General features: G+C 42.6%; 1 long non-coding RNA gene across 2 annotated transcripts in view; it reads right to left on the bottom strand.

The window, feature by feature from the left end:
• Positions 1-801: 801 nt before the first annotated feature.
• Positions 802-20979, bottom strand: part of LOC117032526 (uncharacterized) — a 79110-nt gene continuing 58932 nt past the window's right edge. For both annotated transcript variants that reach the window (XR_004424740.1, XR_004424741.1), the window contains 2 exons: positions 7150-8431; positions 802-3647 (listed from right to left, as the gene is read on the bottom strand). This is a non-coding gene — a long non-coding RNA (uncharacterized LOC117032526). The remainder of the gene's footprint in view (positions 3648-7149; positions 8432-20979) is intronic.

Raw genomic sequence — 20979 nt, forward strand, 5'->3', positions numbered from 1 at the left:
GCATTTGATACAAGTTAGTACTTGTTAATGATTGAAAGGATAACTCTCATCAAACCAGAACTAGAAGGAAACTCTTTAATTTATAAAAAGTATGTCTAATAAACCTATACCTAATTAGTTTCTACCTGAGATCAGGAACAAATCAAGGATGTTCACTCTCACCACTTCTATAGAATGTTGTACTGAATGGTCTAGCCATGGTAATTAGACAAGAAAAAGAAATATAAAAAACCTAAGGATTAGAAAATACATGTTCTTGATGTTATTTGTGGACATCATTGTAAGCATAGAATCTACAGGTGAATTATTAGACTAAATAAGTAAATTTAGTTAGACTAATGACTATAAGGTTGACATAGAAAAATCAATTATATTTTTGTATACTGACAATAAATATTAGAAAATAATATTTTTAATTTGATACCATTTATAATAGCATTTTAAAATTCATGTACCTTTATAGGAATAAATTTAGCAAAATATGCATTTGATTTATGCATAAAAACTTCAAAACATTACAGAGAATAGTTTTTAATGATTAAAACCAGTGAAGGAAAGTACCACGTAAATTGAATTGGAAGTCTCAATTTTGTAAATCATTAATGCTCTCCAAATTAGCCTATTGCCTTGGAGTAATATTAATCAAGATCCTGGCAGGTTTCCTCCCTCCCTCTCTTCTTTCCTTCTTTCCTTTCTTCCTTCCTTCCTTCCTTCCTTCTTTCCTTCCTTCCTTCTTTCCTTCCTTCCTTCCTTCCTTCCTTCCTTCCTTCCTTCCTTCCTTCCTTCCTTCCTTCCTTCCTTCCTTTTGTTTCTTATGAAAATTGATAAGCTAATTCTAAAATATACATGGAAATGCAAAGGAAAAAAAGAGTCAAGGTGAAATTGAAGAAGAAAGTTTGATATCTGCCAGATATCAAAACTTATTAGTATAAAGCAATGGTAATAGAGACAGTGTGAAATTGGTGCAAATAGAGACAAATAGACACATAGAACAGAGTTGAGAATCCAGAAACAAACAAACATATATATATATATGTGTGTGTGTGTGTGTGTGTGTGTGTGTATATATATATATATATATATATATATATCACCTGATTTACAGCAAAGCCATCCTTGCAATGCAGTGTGTGAAAAATGGTCTTTTTTATAAATGGTTGGGTACACTGGATTTTTAAAAGGAAAAATAAATTACTTTGACCGCTATCTCATATCATATACAAAAAGCAATTACAGATGGATCATAGACCTAAGTGTAAAAAATTTAAATAACAAAACTTCTAGAATGTAACACATGAGAATATCCTTATCACCTCATGTAGGTAAATTTAAACAAGACATAAAATACACTAGCCATAAAACAAAAGATTGATATAGTAGTCATATTAAAATTAAGAACTTCTTATGAAAGAAAAGGAATACAAGCATATAATTAAGAGAATTAAATGTGAGTCATAGAATGGGAGAAGATATTTCCAAAAATACATCAGAAAAAGGACTTGTATCCAGACTATTTAAAAATCTCTTACAGTACAACAACATGACATACAGCACATTAAAAAAATGGAAAAAAACAATTGAACAGTCACTTCACAATAAAAGGTATCTAAATTGGTGACAAATTTATGAAAAGATGCGAAATTAAAATCATAATTCAATATTAACCACTTACACATTAAATGTGTGAAATTTAAGGTAAGTTGACAATTCTAAATATTGGTATGAATATGAAGCAACAAGAAATCTCACATACTCTTAGCAGAACTGTAAGCAGGTATAACTGCTTTGAAAAACTGTTTTGCAGTGTCTATTAAAAGTAAACATATGCATACCGTATGACCCAATCATTCTCCTAGATTTATACCCACAGAAATATATGTGTCAGTGACCCAAAAGACACGTAAAGGAATGTTCAAAGCAATTCTCTTTTTACTAGTCAAAGACCGGAAACAACAGAAATATCTATCAACATTGGAATGATTCAATTGTGGTGGATTCATACAACGGTTATTACATATCAATGAGAATGGGGAAAATACCACTCTGTCGCAAAAACATGGCTAAAAATCATACATATAATGTTGAATGAAAGAGAGGCAAAAAAGAAATTTAAAAAATACTTTATAACTCCGTGTGACCCTAAAAAACAGGCACAACTAATCTGTGCTGACGGATGTGTGAAGGGAGGTAACACGTGGAGAATAGGAGCATGACAGTAGCCTTGGGGTAATGGCCGTGCTCCTTGGTCAGATGTGAATGGTGGTCCTAGGGGTGTGCTCATTCTAAAACATTCACCAAACTGTACACGGATGGTAGGTATACAAGTGATACTTCCAATTACCATGCTTACCAAAACAACCATCGCAAAAAGCCTGGACTGCAAGACCTGGGTAAGTTCGTTTGAGTCCTAGCATTCATCGTTTACAGGTTGCTTTATGTCTTTGCAGTGCTGGCAGTGTCTCCATTGATAGTTTCCGTTGCTTCTGTCTGTTGATATGGTTCTATCACTTTCCTCTACTCTGCCCTTTGCTTTCCATTTGAATTTGATATATTGATCCCGATCCTTCTTCTCGGTGTTTTGCCCTTGGAGCTAATTTCTTATTCTCAACTTCTATTTCCATGTTTCACTAATTTACAGAAGAAATATAACTAACCTGTTATGGGGAAAGTGCCATATCGGGTTAGTTCTATTTCTTGTATAAATTTTGTTAATAGCCTTGGTTTAAATTTATTGTTTAAATTTTTGCTCCTCCCTTATTTTATTTTTTTCCTCATTTTGCCTAAATGATTTTTTATGTTCTTATTATCTATAACTTCACAATTACTATTAGATTATTTGCTTGGCCACCATTTTCCTCTTTAAACTCACAACTTTAAAAAAAAAAAAAAAAGGCTTCATCTCTATTTTACTGTCCAGGGAGGTGTAGGTGGGTGTGGGGGTGGAATTGCAGAAGCTGTTTCTTATTCTTTACCCTTCAGCTCCAGGAGTAAAAAGCCAGGTCATCTGACATGCAATAAGAAAGGGGGGAAAAATGGATTCAAAAATGATAACTAAAACAAGTGCTTCCCAGTTGCCCAAAGTGGTTTAACAGATTATTTTCCTTACAGATTTAGCTAAGAAGCCGTCTGACCTGAGTCCATTTATGGAACTATTTGGCCTCCCTTTTATTTTATTTTTCTCTTTTGGAATAAATCCTCTAGTTTTCAACTGGAGACACTGAAGAAACAAGGGAGTTTGTATTTTTTTAATCCATATGAAGGTTTTGGCCAGGAATTTTTCAAACACTGGAATAAATTTTTAATTTGGACTTTGATATCCAGACAAGACCAGCTCATGTTCTCTTGGGTCTCCTTCCCAAAGACCAGACTTCAAACAGACACTGCTCAATGTCTTAGCAGAGGCAGAGAAAAGCACCACACCAACTCCGGTGGCAGCAGTCAACGGAAACCCTGCACATTGGGCCTGTCTGGGCTGGACCCAGTTTGCTACCTCCCCCTACAAACCGCCATATCCTATTCCTTGGACCTGAAGCAAAGTTCCTCAGAGGAGAATGAATGAGTGTGTCGTACATCAGGGCAGGAAATGCTGGGGACGTGCTTCCAGCTGGGGACTCTGCCTGGAGCATTTTCAATAACAGGACTCACATCTTGAAAGGAAACAGGCAAATAAACGTTATTTTGTTTGGCTTTATTATTTGCTTCTTATTCTTTCAGTTTCCTATCTTGCCTGTTAGAATTTGTATTGTGGGAGAAATAAATGTGTTTCTTACAGATGAGACCACAGAGAACCTTTGGTTTAACTCTTAGTTTAACTTCCTGAAAATTGACAAAACAGAGGGTGGGAAGGAGGGGGAAAAAAGCCTGATTTTCTGTGACCACTACAGAAGCAGCTCATTTCCTTTTGGAGACCTAGATTACAGACTATAAGTAATGGAAACTTAATACTCAGAGTCCCTTGGAAAAGTGACCACCCTGGGGCCATTACCATCGTTTTCTGTTCATTGTCACCTGAAATAACCAGTTATGGAAATGGCATGGGGGCCTGAAGCAAAGGAATGTAGTTTGGGGAACGGCTAGCCCACTCATGTTCCTTAACAAAATACAAATGATTTAACAGCAGTACTGACAGGCTTCTCAGAATAAATCATTTCCATTCCTGCCACAGCAAATCATTTACTGTGATTGCCTTGAGACAGATTTGGGGAGCTGGTTGTTGGTCACCCAAGCTCTGGGACAATTCCCCCTCGTTACCTACGAGGATAAATTGCAGTTCTGACCTAATTTATTGCTCTTCCCTATGGCTAAAGAGCAAGTACTCTCCGTACTTTGGGAAGTCTAGAAGCTAAAGGTGACCAGATGATTGCGGAGCCTTTCCAAGAATCCTCTCTGTCCATCCACTGAGCACTCTTGAAAGCCTCAGGGCTCACATGTGGAGCTGCTGCTGGGCCAGCCTGGTTTTTCTACCAAGCCAAGGGCCTGGTCAGACCCAACCACGCCCTTCTGTGTATTTCCCCATTTTCCCCAGTCTTTCTCTCCTCCCAGTGCAATGAATAAGGCTTGGAACCACTCTGTTTATTTTGTTTTGGAGAGGCCACGCTCCTGTGTGCTCTGACCATCCACAGGTAGCAGGACCTGGGAACTGTGCTTCTCCCTTGAGTTAGTCACATTGCCCTGGTGGTCTCCTCCGCACTTTGGCCATGGCGGTGTGTCAGTGTGTCTGTCTGCTGTGGGCTGAGAATACCTGGCAAGAGGGACCTGGGGCCTTATATCTTTGAATCCCCAGTACCTGCCAGAGCATGCATGGGATGACTATCTCAGGAAGCAAGAGAAGTGAAAGGATGATGGAGATGAGAAGTCTTGGCTTAGTGATCTAGTTCTCCGGATCTGGTTACAAACCAATAAAATGAACAGAAATAAGAACGTCCAGGGAAGCCTCCTGGAAAGTTTGTAATTCTAAGATGGAAACCCTGATGTGAGCGCATTACAATATTGGTAGGCTCAGGATGGCTGGGCAGCTGCCCCAAGACCTGCCAGTATTGTATCTTTCCTTTATCTTGATACCCAGAGCCTTAGTCCTGGCCCTTGTTGCTCCACACCTCGGTGGCTGCCCTGGACAGATCATGTGTCCCGACTCCCTGTGGCCTAATCATCATCATTCCATTACGGCCAAGTGATCATTCCCAAATGACAGATCCTGCCAGAATCTGATGCTCACTCCCAGGCCCCATCTGGCATTCTAGTGGTCCCATCCAACTATCCAGACTCCCTGAGGACCCTCAGGCCAATTCTCTTGTCACATCTCGATTAGTCACACTTTGAGTCTTTCAACGCAGAATCAGTATTCATCTGTCATTTCATAACCCAGTTAAAGTATCGTTTCAAGAAACCTTCCTAAGGGACTACAATCCAGCTGATCTTTCTGGACCTTTGTATCCCCTCTTTGCTGGGGTAGTCCGTCTGCACCACATCCTCACCGTTCTCCTCTTCCTCGTTTATTTCTTTTGTCAATGCATATTTCGCAAATGCCATACGTGTTAAGTGGCAGAGAGCAGACTCAAATCCATATCTACACAACTTGGGAGCCCAGTTCTCCATCACAATACCACGTTTCCCCGCCCGATACCAGCAGGTGGCATTCTCCTTGCTCTGGCATTCGCCTCCTGTCTCAGTAAAGAGAGAGGCGGCATTGGTCATAAAAACAGGAGCCTTTCCAGTTGGGCTGCAGCCACCAGGGTCCCTCTCTTCCATAGTTCCCATGTACCACTTTTGAAATGCAATAGCTAGCAGGCCCAGGTGATGCCTTTTTTTGGAGTGCAAGAGAGCAGCCTGGCTTCAAAAAAGGATGAGTATCGAAAGAGAAAACTGTTCCTCCCTCCTCATCCAGCGCTTTCTTTCACACTAAGTGGAGAAACTCAGACGGGTGTGTGTTTGTCTCATCATGGGGGAAGGGAACAAAGGAAACAAGTAAGGGAGATGGGGGCAGCGGTGACAAGAGGGGGCTCTGGGCCAAGGCACAGTGGCTGGATGGAGAAAAGGATCTGGATTTGGACACAGGGGCTGTGCCCTCCTTCCCGTCTACAGAGGTGTCAGCCTGATCCTTAGCTGGCTGGGCCTGTGGAGAAGGAATCTTTGGATGTGGGCCTGAGGTTTTGAGTTCACTCATAGTGGGCGACAAAAAACGAGCTGGTTATTTGTTTTATGGTAATGTTCTCCATGAGCCTCCCAACTCCTGGGCGCAGTCGGCATGCCACACGGCAGGCCTTCCTCTGGGTGCGAGAGGATTTCCTTGGTTTTCTGGGATTCATTTGTTTTTTAAACGAGGCTGTTTATTTTCTCTTCTTTTAATGTTATGATATTTTCCTCAGACTCACAAGGAGGATACATAACGTACAGCCGAATCTGCAGTCTCCTATTTTGTCAGCTGCTTGTGTTGATTAAAACTTCAATAAAGATCCTGTGATAAAACAGAGCTATGTTCAAAGGATCTTGTTATGTTTTTAAAAGCCTGAACTTGGCAGAAAAGACGTGGAGTATAGGTTTGCTACCTTGATAGTTTCCCCCTTTTCCAGGTTAGAAAGGGAGCAGACTGAGGGAGGAATGCAGTGCTTTCTAGTGCCTGTGGGATAGTTAGAGAGCACGTGTTTAACCAAATCCCAAATAATAAGCAAGGTCCAATTTAAATGATATGGAAATTGTTTATCAAACTGGTGTTAAAAGTGTGACCTAATCGCCCTTTTCCCCCAGAGGTCTGACTGACAACCTCTCTGCAAGAGGCCTCAGCCGAATGCAGGGGGAGAGGAGAAGAACCACGGGCAAAGTGAAGTCACAGAACTCATGGAATTCCGCACCCAGTGATTCACCCACATACCTGAGCTGATCAATTCCAGCAAGATTCCATAGGATTGCCAGTAACACACTGCTTTAAAGCCCAGGGATCATTCATGGATCCCAAGGGAGAGGTGTCAGCAGTGGACACCTGCTCCCCACCCTACCCACCGCCCTTCCCTCTAGACAGCCTATTCCTGGCAGCTACCGAAGTCTCTCAACTCTTTTTTCTGAAAGAGGCTGAGAAATGGCTGTGCGTGAAAATCAGGCTAGCCAAAGTCGCTGACTTTATGCAAAACAGGCAAGTGCAGTCAAAACACTTACAGCAATCAATTCGAGTTGTTGGGTAAAGTTTTTTCCATGTCCCATACATTATTGAACAGTTAATTTCGTCTTTGTGCCTGCAAGACATTCCAGCTCTCAGATGACAGCTTTATCCATTAAGGAGCGCTCAGTGACAGGCTGGAGCTTTGCTAGCCCTGCCTGCCGGGAGGCGAGCCTGCATCACCGCTGAGAAATCCTGGGACATATCAACATCTTAATCAATATGCGAGAGTCAATTACCTGGGAAGCGAGGGCTTAAGCAGGAGTTGATGATGAGGTTCACGTGCAAATGGGCTTGATCAATAGGCAGCTGAATCTCACATGCGGCTTCCCATGAATCCTTCTCCCCCAGCACCCAGCTACCCTACTGACAGGCCAACCACACCTTCTCCCAGCATCATTTCTAAGCTGCCAATCACCTGCTTTACTGGAGCTTGATAGGAACTGAGAAAGTAGGGTTGAGAACAACCAAAGCCAGATTCTGTTGTTGGATACACAGGCCGGGCTCTTAGGATTGGTTACTTGGAGTTGAGAGCTCTTCCATAGGCGCATCCAAGAGGACAATTAAACCCACCCTGTCTAGCTGAGAAGGGGGCCTGCCAGGACCCCTCCTTCAGATTTTCATCCTTTTTCACCTAGATGACTGCATTAATTTCTCAGCTGATCTCTGAGCATCTCATGCATTACTCCTCCAAACTATCCTTCACTAGCTGTCAGACTTAGCTGGATTATGTCACACATGTCCTAAAAATCCTTCAGTGTCTGTCTGCGTAATAGATCCCCAATTCCACTGAGTGGTTTTTAAGACTCCCCCTGGTATGGGCCCCCATTCTTGATATGAGTCTCGTGATATCACTCAGCCTTGCTTCCTTAAACCCTAACATGCTCTTGTACACCTTCATGTATGGCCTTACCCTTCTCCATATTTGTCATCCTTAAAACGCTTGAATACTTCTCTGATTTCCCTAGTCAGAAGTTAATGGCCTCCCACCATTATCGGTTTGAGGTCATTGTGTTTGGATTCGAGTTGGGGTGTTTGCTTATTTGTTTTTTCCATGAGATCATCTGCTCCATGAGAACAGGCACCGTGATGTTTTTTTCATGACTGCCAGGAAGGTAGGTAGTTCTCGAAGCTCCCATGTCCACGACTCCTTTCCTCATTATCGTAGATTTTGTCACATTGGAAGCCAGGTGTAAGTGGTCCCTTTGTCCTCCAGCTCCTGTCTCAACTCAAGCACTCTTTATTGTTCTCCTGCACCAACACAGTAGGGGAATTCAGCTCCTATAAGAGTTCCACACAAAAAAGAAAAAAAAAATCCATTTGCGCGAGTGCTTTGATGAGCAGTGTAGATTTTACAGAAAATTTGGTGAGTCTCCACAGACTCCATGGCAGACAATTTAATCCCCATCGATATTCCTGGTCTCTGTTGTCCCTCAGCGCCACCTCTGGGTTCCCACTCGCTGCTCCCCCACGCAGCCTCCACCTACTGGAGCACATGCTTCAACGTCTCACTCCCGTCCCCAAGTTATCACCCTACTTATTCCACAACATCACTCGCCGCTTCAAGAGGCATTGCCGTATAAACTTCTAAGAGAATGGAATGTTGTTACATGACAAGTAGTTGTCTTTATCCTCCTCCATCTCTTCCTAGGACCTGAGGGCTCTCGAGGACATACAGTAAGACATGCTGAAGAGCCACTACAGAAACCAGAAATTTAAAAAGAGTGGGAGTCAGAAGACAACGCTTCTATCCTTTCACTGCAGGTGAGGAGAACGGCGAGTGGGCTCCCGGGGAGGCAGAGAAATGAGATTCTAGATTCAGAAAGGCTGGAAAAGGGGCATCAAGGGGGTTTCCAGGGGACTGGAGGTTTTTTGGATCTTTGGAAAGGGGTACTGTTGGCTCCGAGAGCCAGAAAGGGGTCTAGTGGGCAGGCCATGTTGGTTCCTTCTGTTTGTAGGCCCAGGTAGCCAGAACCACCTTGCAGGCTTAACATGGGAAGAGAGGAAGTCTAGACTTGGGAGAGAAAGGGGACTGCATTCTTCCCCTATGCTGATGGACCAGAAAGCTGAGAGAGTCCTTATAAGAAGAATCCTTTTATCTCTTGTATTTGGATTCAGAAACTCCAAATACAAGGACATTTGGACAGTCTGTGGCATTCGTGTACAGGGGCAAGAGTGAAATCCCAGCCCCAGGAGCGTAAGGTCTCTCTATATAAGTATTAAGGTCTGCTCCCTGCAAGTATGGGTAACTGGGGGAATGTTACAAAAGGCCTTTTCATGAATGCTATTTTATTTAATTCAATCTTCACTGCAGCTCAATAAGTATCATTAGCACCATTTCATAAGCATGGAAACAGAAACCAGAAAGGAGAATAGGTAAAGTAGCTTTACTAGGGTCACATGGCTTTCTCATGGGGGAATTAGAATTCCAACTGGGTTCTAAAGGGTACATAGCGAATGGAGTAAGGTCAGTTCCTTTTCTATGTGGACACAGAACATGATCGTAGAAGGGTCCACATAAATCTCAGGTTGCTGGGTTGGTTACACTTGAGCATGAGGTTATGAAGGCCTGTCTGATGATGTGAGTGCTAAGGTGTCCTGCGTCTCCTCCACTAGACTGCAAGCTCTTTGAGGCTGGAGACATACACATGACAATTCCAACAGTAACAACAGCTATCATTTATTGGTTTACTGTATGCCAGGCTCTATGCCAAAGATTTTATGTGCACTATTGTATTTACTCCTCCCAATCACCCTGGAAGTTTAGGATTATAATTTCCATTTTATAGTGAGAAAACTGGCACAGAGAGGTTAAGTAAATTTCCCAAGTTCACACAGCTAATAAATTGAGGAAAAGACTCAACTCTAGATCTACCTGATTTTAGTCCTTGATCCCTTTAAACTCTAGCGTGGAGTGAAAATCTGAGAACTTAAAGGAAACAAGGTCTTAAATGGATTTTACCTTTCAGGAGATGCAAAAGTGTATACATAATAAAAGTTTAATAAATATTTTAGATGAAACACCCTCTACCTTAGGTTCATCCAAAAGCATTCATTCCATTGTTCATTAATGTGTTCATTGAACAAAGATTTATTGAGGGTCTACTCTGTGCCACGTACTATCCCAGGTTCTGGAACACAAGTGGCCAAGGCAGGTTTGGTTATCTTGAAGCTGACCACCAGCTGGGCAGATAATCCCTAAACCTTGATATGTGGTAGTCAGGAGCACCCCAAAGGAAAAGATCAAGAACCATGGACCCCTAATCTAGTTTGGGATGGAGTCAAAGATGGCTCCTTGAGGAAGACATATAGAAAGATGGTTCTTCAAAGTACTCCTTGCATTACCACTTTGATTCAGCAATGCTTATTGAGTCTCTTCTCTATACCAGCCACAGAGAGATAAAGAGATTCCGTGTCCACATGAGATAACCATATTATTAGAACAAGGTGAATACAACAAAGGCAGTGATGACATCTCAGCTTTATTTGCAGATGCTTCCTCTTACTGGTCTTCACAACCATGCTGGAAGGTCTGCTCTGCCACCTGCCCCGAGGGCCAGCCAAGGTGAGAAGGTGATCAAGGTATCCCATTAAAATCTTGGGCTTTGAAGGCTGTAATCTGGCTGAGAATGGTAGTTGGTGGTGTAGAAAAGGAGGTGGTGGACATAATTCCCAATTCCCAGCTGTGTTCTTAGTATAAGGTCAAGAAGAGTCAGCGTTAGACTGATGCCATGCAGAATTCTGGAAAGAGCCCAGTGAGTTCATTCAAAGACCAAGACAGAAGATTTCTGCAAAGATTCCTTCTCTCCACAATCATGCTCCTATTCACCATTTCATTAAGGGGGGGAAAATAGATTCAGTTTTGGGGGAATATATTCCTTTTTTTACAGATGATAAAGCTGAGACTTAGAAAAGCCAAGTGCCCAGGGTTGCATAGATAGTGAATTCAAAGCTAGAACTTGAACCAAGGTCTTTCGATTCCTGTGTATCTGAGAGCTAGAGGATTGGAAAATGAGAGAGCCATATGACCTGCAAATGTAATAAGAAAAAAAAGTTTTCTTAGTTGCAGTAGTAACTTCAAATTGGACCTTGGATAGTGGGATGTGATTTGGTGTGTTGTGTGAAGAACGCAGCATTTTCTGAGGGAGGTGGATCTGCACCTGTGACAAGCACAGCGCAGCCATGGTAACAGCAAGTGGCTGCATTAATGGCTAGGGAAATGGATAGGTAAAACAGGCAACATTTTTCAAGTCAAGTTAATAATTGTGTTTGCAACACCAAGGCCAGGATGAGGACTTTGAACTTGATCCTCTGGAGCAGACTTTCCTACACTAGTCTGCTAGGAACACTCACCCTGTAAGACGCTTCAGAAAACACAGGGCACTGTGATCAAAAAAATCTGGGAAATGATGTATTATTACCAAGTCACTTCCTTGGAAGGTCACACTACATTTTAGCACGCTGTCAGGCTTTGAGAAGACTTGAAATAAAGCAATGTATTTTGTTTCCTTCAACCCTAATGTATACCTATAAACACCCTATGGATCTTCCTAAAAGTAGCTTCCCTGACCAGCTAGATCTAATCTAGATGAGCTTAGATCACTTTTCAGGGGCTCCCATAAGCATTCTGAACTTCTCCTCAAAACACTCATCACCTCTGTAACTTTGATTCAATGCCTAACTTCTTTGTTAGAGTAAAAGCTCCATTAATCTGTCTTTTCCCCATCCTGGCACAGAGCAGACTCTTGCCCCTCCAATGAGGGGATGTGTGTGGAATATTCCAGAATACATTTTGGCTAAGGCTGCTTTCATAGAGAACCACTAGAGGTTGGTTCTTAGTCAATATAGTAAACACTGTATCTTAAAGGATTAGCTCTTAATAATCTTTTTGATGGGAAAAGGTTGAATCCTGGGAAATCATGGTGCTGAGAAATCAGTGCAGGAGAAAGATGACGTGGGCCTAGGTGGACTGGGACTAGGACAGGACCGATGGCTTCGAGAGACATTTCTTAGGAAGAATGGGTCAGACTCGGTTTGATTGCCATATAGTGTAGGGAGTTACGTGTGCGCTCTGGAGAAGGACAAACCAAGATCTGGATCTACTTAAGTTCCACACTCAGTATTGTGACTTTGACCCATCACTTCCCATCTCTGAGCTGGTTCCTCATCTAGAAAATGGGAATAATAATGGCAATAATAATAATAACATCTACTTCATAGAACTGTGATGAGAGCTCAATGAGACTATGAAGCCAAATGAGGCAAAGCATACAGGAAGAATCCCATTAAAGTTAGCTATTACTATTAATAAATGGCAATGATTGTTAATATTAAAAAGACAGGAAAGTCTGAATGGTTCTAGTATTTGAGATGTGGATAAATGGGAAAATGGGGACATTGGCTAAAACAGGGAACTCTGGGAGCGAAAGGGGTTTGTCTGGGGGCATGCTGAGTTTGAGGTGAGGCCACCATGTTTAAATGTCCTACAGGCAGCTGGGCAAACAGGACCGAAGCCTTAAGGAGAAGACAGCATGGAGCCGAGAGATTAGTGTAGAAGTCTCGACTGATATTGTGAGAATAGATGAACAACTCTTAGAAGAAGAATACAAAGAAAGGACAAAGAGCAGGGGCTGCCTTGGGCAGCTGTCTTACGTTGGGAGAAGGATGAAAAGGAAAAGTTGGCCTCATTGCTGCTGCGATTTGATGCTGTGGTTCTCAGTTGCTTTAGACGATTGAGTCACATCTCACCAGCTTGTACCAAGGAAAAGCTTAAGTGGTACTCACAAGAGATAGGGAAAGTTCCCGTGGCAACTTCTTATTGCAAATCTTCACCCCAGTTATTTTCCATTCCTGCAAAGACATCCCTGTGTCCCTCAGGTTATGATATAAATATTTTACAAAGTACTGAGGGTTGAGATATTTTAACACATTGACTAAAAATTCATTTTTCTGAAAGTGAAGGGGTGAATTTTCCACTTGCAAAAATCGGAAACTCGAGATTGGCTAAAGAAATGAAAGTGGCACATTGCAATATTTTATGCAGTGCTTCCCAGGGTTTCAAAGTACTTAAAATATTAATACCATGCCTTTCTTCGTGAGGTTTATAATTCATCACCCAAGTTTTAAAATTGAATAAGGATTAAGCATAGTGCCCAAAACATAGTAGGTGTTCGATAAACATGTGTCCTCTTTCCTTCTTCTATGATAAAGGTTGAAATGTAGTCCACAGACGCAGGGAGGTCAGTTAACTGAGGTATTTCCAGATAATTCTACACTAAACTCTCATTAGCAGAGATTAGGGGAAAGGAAAGAGAAGAACCTTAATTAGAAGCAGTGCAGTAGGAAAACATATTCTGCAACTCTGTGACCAGGTAAAATTGCAGGAGCCCAGGATATAAAAGATGACCCATAGTTCATGAATGGAGTATAGACATTGATACTAAAAAGGGATCTTTTTGCTAGCTGTGCAGAAAGAGTTGAACATCCTTTGCCAAGCCGAGTTTCTGGCAAAGACTTCTGAGGGACCATACAGTTCCAACTCTCCTTGTGGATCACAGACGCAGTATAAAGAACAAGGAAATGTGAAGTGACCAAGGAGTGAATGCCACCAGGCTACCGCAGTGCTTATTCCACTCACCACCTCCATAGAGTGCTGTGGGTCCGGAGTCCGTTCCTACGTCTGGGTTATATCCGTGGCTTACGAAACTAGGCAGCTTTGGGGAAACATGGTTTCTGGTACCAAAAGAGCACCACACTAACACACTAAGTCTGTGTCCTAGCCTTGGTCTGCCTTCATTTTTATCAGAAAAGGGTGGGTAATATGTAAAAAAAAAAAAAAAAAAAAAAATTGGCCCTGTAAAGAGATCTTGAAAGAATGACATATTTTTCTGTTAAGTATAAATACGAACAGCCATGGAGATATGGTCCTGTGGTGCTAGGTTTTCACTCCAGCAACATTCATCTATTGCCAGGAAACACTAGATTTAGTACCTGAGGGACTGGAGTTTCAAATACCTTATACTTTTTTTTTAATACTCTGCCAAGAATTTAAATTGGTAAAAGCTGGGGACTGACAAAACTTGATCCCCAAGAGCTTTTCTGGCACTGGTTTATCAGAGAATATGGTGCCATTATTTTTATTATAATTATTATTATTTTTTTTTTGGTGGGGTGAGAGCTCATTTATAACCCAGTGACTTCTACTCCCAGATGTATTTTTCTTTCTTTAAAAAAAAAAAAAAAATTCCAAATGCTTAAATAAACAGAGGCTTTGCCTTTTGCAGTGGCGTTAGAAGCTGTCATTGGACTTACATGCAAGGGCGTAGCAAGCCTTTTCATGTTTTTAGATGGGATCAGAAAGAGTTGAAAGAAGAAAAGCTAATTTTAGGATCTGAGTTTCTACCAGCTTCCTACTACACATGCCCCCCTGTAGAGCCTCCTCCCACCTTGTCCTTATACCCAAATCACTTAGCAGGGCTTTGCAAAGAGGGTGTGTTGCACCCAGGGACAGCTGGGGAGGAATGGCAAAGGACAGAAACGAGTTAGAAAGCCCACCCAGATTTGAGCCCTAGTGCCATCATTTTTTAGCAATGTAACTTTGGACAATTTTGCCTTTCTTAGGTTTTTTTCATCTGTAAAATGATAATTGGATTTTCCACCGAAGATTGTTGGGACGATTAAAATAAACAAGACAAATTATGTGAAAGTCTTGGCACCGTGAGTTTTTTAAACAACACCCTACACAAGATGAGAGCCGGAAAGGGGAGAAAAGGGAGAGAATGTGATGGAGCACCACCGTGGATTTCTTTCTAAGGTTAGGTTCTTGACATAGACATTCAAGCTGAGGAAACAAGTGCCACCACGGAGACACATAAAAGAAGAAGATACTGTTTACGGTCCAACATCTTTACGGTCCCTCATTGCTCCCTGCAGCCATATTCCTGCCTCCCTTCAGGCCCCACTCTGTTTTTCCCCACAAGCAATTTCCAGGGTCAGCTCACCGCTCCCCTACCCAGGGCAGTGGCACGGCAGCCCGAGCCTTCTGAAACAGACCTGCAGGTCCGATCCTGCTTGAGATGATTCGAGTTTTATTACACAATTAGATCAAGTCTCATAGGTGTAGTAGCCCTCCTCATACTTAGAAGAATAGATTAGCCATTAGGACTTTGTATATTTTTCCCAGTAATTGACACCACATCCCATTTTCCTCACCAAAGGGAAAAAGAACCACATAAAACAATCATGATTTGGGGGGCAGGAGGTGGAGTCGGGGGCACTCATAATGCAACAATGTCTGGGTCTTCACCTCCATCTATGTTCCTTCTCCAGCTTTCAATAGCTCCAAAAGACAGGCAGGGCAAGCCTCGCTCTGCTTACCTGTTCTTCCATTTCAGAGCCCCTCGGGCTCACACTCCCCAAGCACTTTACTAAGAATAAACCAGGCATCACTCTGCCACCGATAACCAGCAGCCACCACCGGCCGGGAGCCTGGGCATTCTTAAAAAGCCCACAGAAACATGACCAACATGTAACCTCTCTTTTTCTTCTTCTTCATTTTTTTTTGGGCGGGGTCCTCCTCCCAGGATAACGCCACCATACACTCTTTCTCTCAGCATCACCTTTCTTCTCATCAGGGTACAAGGCAGGCTGTTGTCGGGGGGATGCAAGCACCAGTGAATTGAGGCCCGTTAGTATCCCAAGTTGGGAAAAGGAGAGGGAAAAAGGGTTCGAAAACCAGAGGGCAACCGGTGACCAAGATACCTCAGGTTTGTTTCTGTCCCCTCCCTTCAAATGCTGAAAGTTTAGATTTAGAATACTACAGGAAGAAACTCGCATTATTGAAAGATTTAAATAGGAAAAATGCAATAACCTAAGTGGGCTTTGCCCATATCAGCATTGCCCATGTTTGCAAATGGGTCCCCATGTTGCAGCTCAGGCCAGGCAGGCTGCATCCATACGGGCAAAACAAAACAGATATTCTCAGATGTCTGGTCAAACATTTCTTTCCTTCGGTCATGTCCTAGCAGCCCAAGCTTGGACTCCCAACTGTAAGGCTTGGTGGTACTTACAGTACCACCAAGGTACTCTTCCGCCCTTGCTGCAAAACATCTGCGAGCTACAGGCTCTTCCCAACTGCAACAATCTTTGTGCAAGGCTCAGCGGGTCCCTGACAGCTTCCATTACTGCCCGTAGGCCTGTCTCTCTGTGCCTGGGTGCAGACCTGAGCCAAAGCAGTCTGCGGAGAGAGGTGATCCTTGTTCCCCCTCCCTCTCTTTCTTCAGGAATAAAGCTTCAGACAACACAGCCAGTAGCACCACAATCAGTAGACATGAAATGTTGTAAGTACATTTTTCAGCTTGGGTCGATGTGTCCAAAGGGACTCTGCTGACACATCCAGGCTGATTCCTCAGAGAGAAGCTGAAACGCTCATTTTCCAATGAGATCAATAAACCCACTCAACCCTGAAAACAGAACTTTCTTTAGGTACCCTCTGACCAAGTCAGGTTGTGTTGGGCTCTCATAATAGTAAAGGTGACCCAACATGTCACCCAAAACTTATACTTCACCCAGAGTTTGCTTTCCTGAAGAAAAAAAAGTCCTAAAGCTTCCAGTTTGGTCCCCAAAGACTGGAGAAAATCACAAGATCGAAAGTGACTTTTCTTTGGCCATAACTGGTGATGACTTGTGAACATGTCTCTTTTGCCCAACTTGGCTTTAGCTAAAACCTACTGTTTTGAATAAAACTTGGGCCACTCCCTACCCCCTAATACCTCACCTCTAGGCACCCCCTGCTAAGTCCTAAGAGGCCCTCCCTTTCTATAACTAGGAATGCAAAATGAAACTTTACTCATAGCCTCTTTTGCTGGTTCTGAAAACATGCACATTTAATTTCTGTAACTTCTCAATGTACATACGTCCCTTCATTATTTTGTAAAATTTCTCTCACTGCTCCCCCCAGGAGGGCCTTCCCCATCGTTAGCCAGGGGCCGCAGTGAGCTGAGCTCTCCCTCTGCACCCAGCGAGAACCTGAGGGCAGTGAGCTATGCTTGGCTGTCCCCCCTCGGCCTCTCCCCAGTTGCCAGAAGAAACCCATCTGGGTCCCTCAGCCGACACAGGCCCCTAATTTAAGTTTAATAGTACAGCATTTTTACTGCTTTTGGCCAGGACATTTTGAGAAAGGTTAAAATATGTGAAAAATACATGAGAAAAAAAAAAAAAAGTCTGTTTAGAAAACAATTCCAGTCTAAGTGCTCTATGCACTCAGCTTCTGGCCCCCTTTCCAGGAAGGCAGCTACGGCAACCACACAATTGAGCTCCGTTTGGGGGGCGGGGGGTTCCCATTTCCTTCCTATGGGACTTTTTTTATTAGTTTTTTTTTTTTTTTAACTGTTTTTCTTTCCCTATGCTGGTTTACTGCCTTGTATCTATCTACCCCCAAGGAGTTTAAAAACCTCAAGTAAGTATTATTGGATTTTTCTTAGTGTATTTTCTGATTTTTCTGGTGTGAGAGCATGTGGTCAGGGCCTGGGTGTTCGTGTGTTGGTGAGGATGGAGGGCTGTGTGCCAAAGAAATGATGTCCAGAAAGGCGTCGGGAAGTGTCAGCTGAGCCTTCCAAGCGTGCCCTGACAAATAAATTGCCTGTTATTTTCATTGCCCTGCAAACACTATTGGTTGAAATTAATGCACATAGTAGGCATTGAACAGCATTCATTGTACGGATAAGGGAATGACAAAGCATACTATTTATTGAACTTGTATTCTGCTTACCATAATTGGGGCTTTATGTAGTATATTTCATCCAACCCTTACAACCGCACTATAATGGTGGTGATCTGTGCAGAGGAAGAAACTTCAAAAGTCACTTCCTCAGATCACACATGGAGTCGGACAGGATTCTAGTCCAGTGATGCCTGTCTACTGGAAATACCTTAAACTGGGTGAAGTTTTGCCTATAGCATGACCCCCACCCCTCCCCAAAAGGCAAAATGTATTGATAGGGAACTATAAACTAATGTTTGAACCTGTTAGAAAAAGGCTGTTCGTTGTAGAATTATTGACTCAAAACATTTGAATGGCTCTGTTAGCTTCTCTGGGCTTCTTCTTCCTCTGGAAAAAGAGCAAGCTGGCTTGATCAAAGAGGTCTCACAAGTCACTGTTAGTTCCCCGCAAGCCTGCATGGTACCCCAAGGCAGACATCACTAATAGATAACACATGGGGCCTCAGAATCCTTCTCAACACAGAATTTGAGGTGGCTAACACTATCTCAGCTTTCCTGCCCTTAGAGGCGGTGTGGCTGACTGTGGTATTTTCCCAACCTCCAGTCATTTGTGTCCTTCCTTTGTGATTTTCATCATATCAGCACTTTCTACCATCTCAATATATTTACTTAATTTGTTTACATTGCTTTCCTTTCTTTTAAAGTAAAAAATGGCCATATTATTCTTAGAAAAGGCTAATTTTTTCGGTTAAATATGTGAGCATTTAAAAGGAGCATTAAATTATTTAATTTTGTATAAGTTGGTCCAGGAGCCACTCGATGTCACCTTGGCATGTTTTCCACACTTTTTGTGACACTGGCATGGTGGGAAGTCCACTGATTTTGGAGGTTAAAGAGGCTCAATTGCATACCACCTCTGTGACCTTGGGCAAATCATTTAATCTTTTTAAGTCTCAGTTTCCTTTTTCATAAAATGGGAATAATAAGACTTTCTTTGTTATACTGTCCAGAGGATTTGAATTAGTCAAAGGCACTAATACACACAAAGCTCCTAGCATAATCTTTGGTACACAGCAGGTGTCCAATAAATGGCAGCCATTGTGACTCCATACTCGAACACACTGTGTTGCTAGCATGGTGATACCCAATACTATTTGAATATCCCCTCTCTTCCTTGAAGTACAAGCTAGATCATGTCTACCCAGGTGTCTGGAAGTCCTGGAGTGTAACAGGGCTGACAGGACTGCAAGATGATGTTGTCCAGTAGCAAATACTTACCCAAAGAAGGGAGATCTTTAAAGAATTCCATTCTTGCTGTCCTCTCAGAGGAGCATGGCATCCTTGTCACGGAAACATGGTTTCAACATTAAGACTCCTCATAATTAGGGAGCCATTTTATTTTTGTGATGACTTCATCCCCAAGGTTCAGCACATCTGATTACATAAGTGTTTTTGTTTTTTTTTTACCGTCTTGTCTCTGTTATTACTTCCATTTTTGTTTTTCCTTCTGAGCGGCAGGTTTTAAAAAGGAAGCATATATGAACAAGGCTTCTATCACTTGGGACAAGAATAGAAATGCCCACACAATCTTCGCCTGTACCTGTGACCAGCCAGATGCCTAAGAGGCTCCACCTTTATTCTCAAAACCCAGCTAAACACACCTATTTTCTCAGTTGACTTTATGTTGATTCAAAGCAGCCAGTGACATTTCAAAGGCCATATTTAGAGGACCCTGTCATCTGAATTTGTCTATGAAAAGTAGATGACAGAATGCTATGACACCGAATCCTCCCCCATGTTTTAGTCTGAAAGAAAGATGTCTTTGTTTATTTACTTAGAGAAAGAAGGGACAGGGTGGGGGGGAGGAGTGGCAAATCATATTTCTTTTGAAAGATTTCAAGAGCTGTTCTCAATGCTAACCTTCTGTGAATGGTGAAGTCTGGGCTGACACTCAGGAGGAACTAGAAGGGAAGGTGTGTTTCCCGAGGAAATGCAAGAGGCACTCTCTCTCCTCTTCTCCACTCCCATATTTGTTCTCTTTGGGGCCCAGATCAGCTGTACTCAGGACAGGGGAGAGAGAAGCCTGAGCCTTGCTGATGGCACTGGGATGACATGTAAGTCCAAGGGAGAGCATTTCTGCCAGGCGTAGGGGTGGGAAATCCCTGATAAAAACAATGTGACTCAAAGAGAAAGGCAAGGACCAAAATCACGCCCAGAATGTAGGGGATTCACAGGGATGGGAAAGAAGATGAATAAAATGTATGAAAAGGACACTGGAGGACAGGCAAGCAACAAATCTCTGACTCTGAAAATCAGAACAAGCCTCTTCCGTACAGACCACGGGCAACACTGGGGCAATACGCAGCCACCTTGTTTTCTGGCCATGAACTTATACGCTCACTTCATGTGTGTATGTGTGCATGTGTATGCAGAGCAATTAAAGAAGGAAGACTGAAGACCAAACAAATCAATGTTTACAGATTCATAATAAGTTCCTTTCTATATATTTATTTATTTTCTCTTTAGCCACTCAAGAAGCAACAGCAAACTTGCAGGGAGCAGTTGTTGCCAGAGGGTGAATCATGGCTATATTGATTTGATTATGTAAAAGCTCAGAGGAACCTAAAGCCAGATACAGAAATATCTCATAGCCCTGAACCCTATGGGACACACACTAGTGAAAAAGCAATCTTTATATTGTTCCTGATAAAAGCATCATTAGTTTCCTCATAGTGAAACCATTTCTCTGCTGATACAGTATATGGTTTTCTTTTTCTCCAGAATCCACTCAGACATAATTAACACTCAGTTACCAGACTTGAGGTTCCCTGGGGTGAGCCGCTCAGGTTGTGGAGGGGATGGGGGCTGGAGATGGGAAGAAAGACTGAGAGAGGAGAGGGAAGGTAGGGACAGAGGAGGGGGCAGGGAAGAGAAAAGACACAGGAGCGGGACGGAGACAGAGGAGGGGGGTACAGTATTGAATCGATTCATCTTTGGCCTTTCTGAACATCATCCCCCTCCACTCGCCTGGATCTTGTAGCAAGATGAGAGTCAGCGCGGTGGCGCCCTCTGCTGGTGCTGCTTGTCCTCCTGGCTGCCAAGCAATTTTG

This window comes from Rhinolophus ferrumequinum, chromosome 12, assembly GCF_004115265.2.
Source record: "Rhinolophus ferrumequinum isolate MPI-CBG mRhiFer1 chromosome 12, mRhiFer1_v1.p, whole genome shotgun sequence".
Classification (NCBI taxonomy): Eukaryota; Metazoa; Chordata; class Mammalia; order Chiroptera; family Rhinolophidae; genus Rhinolophus; species Rhinolophus ferrumequinum.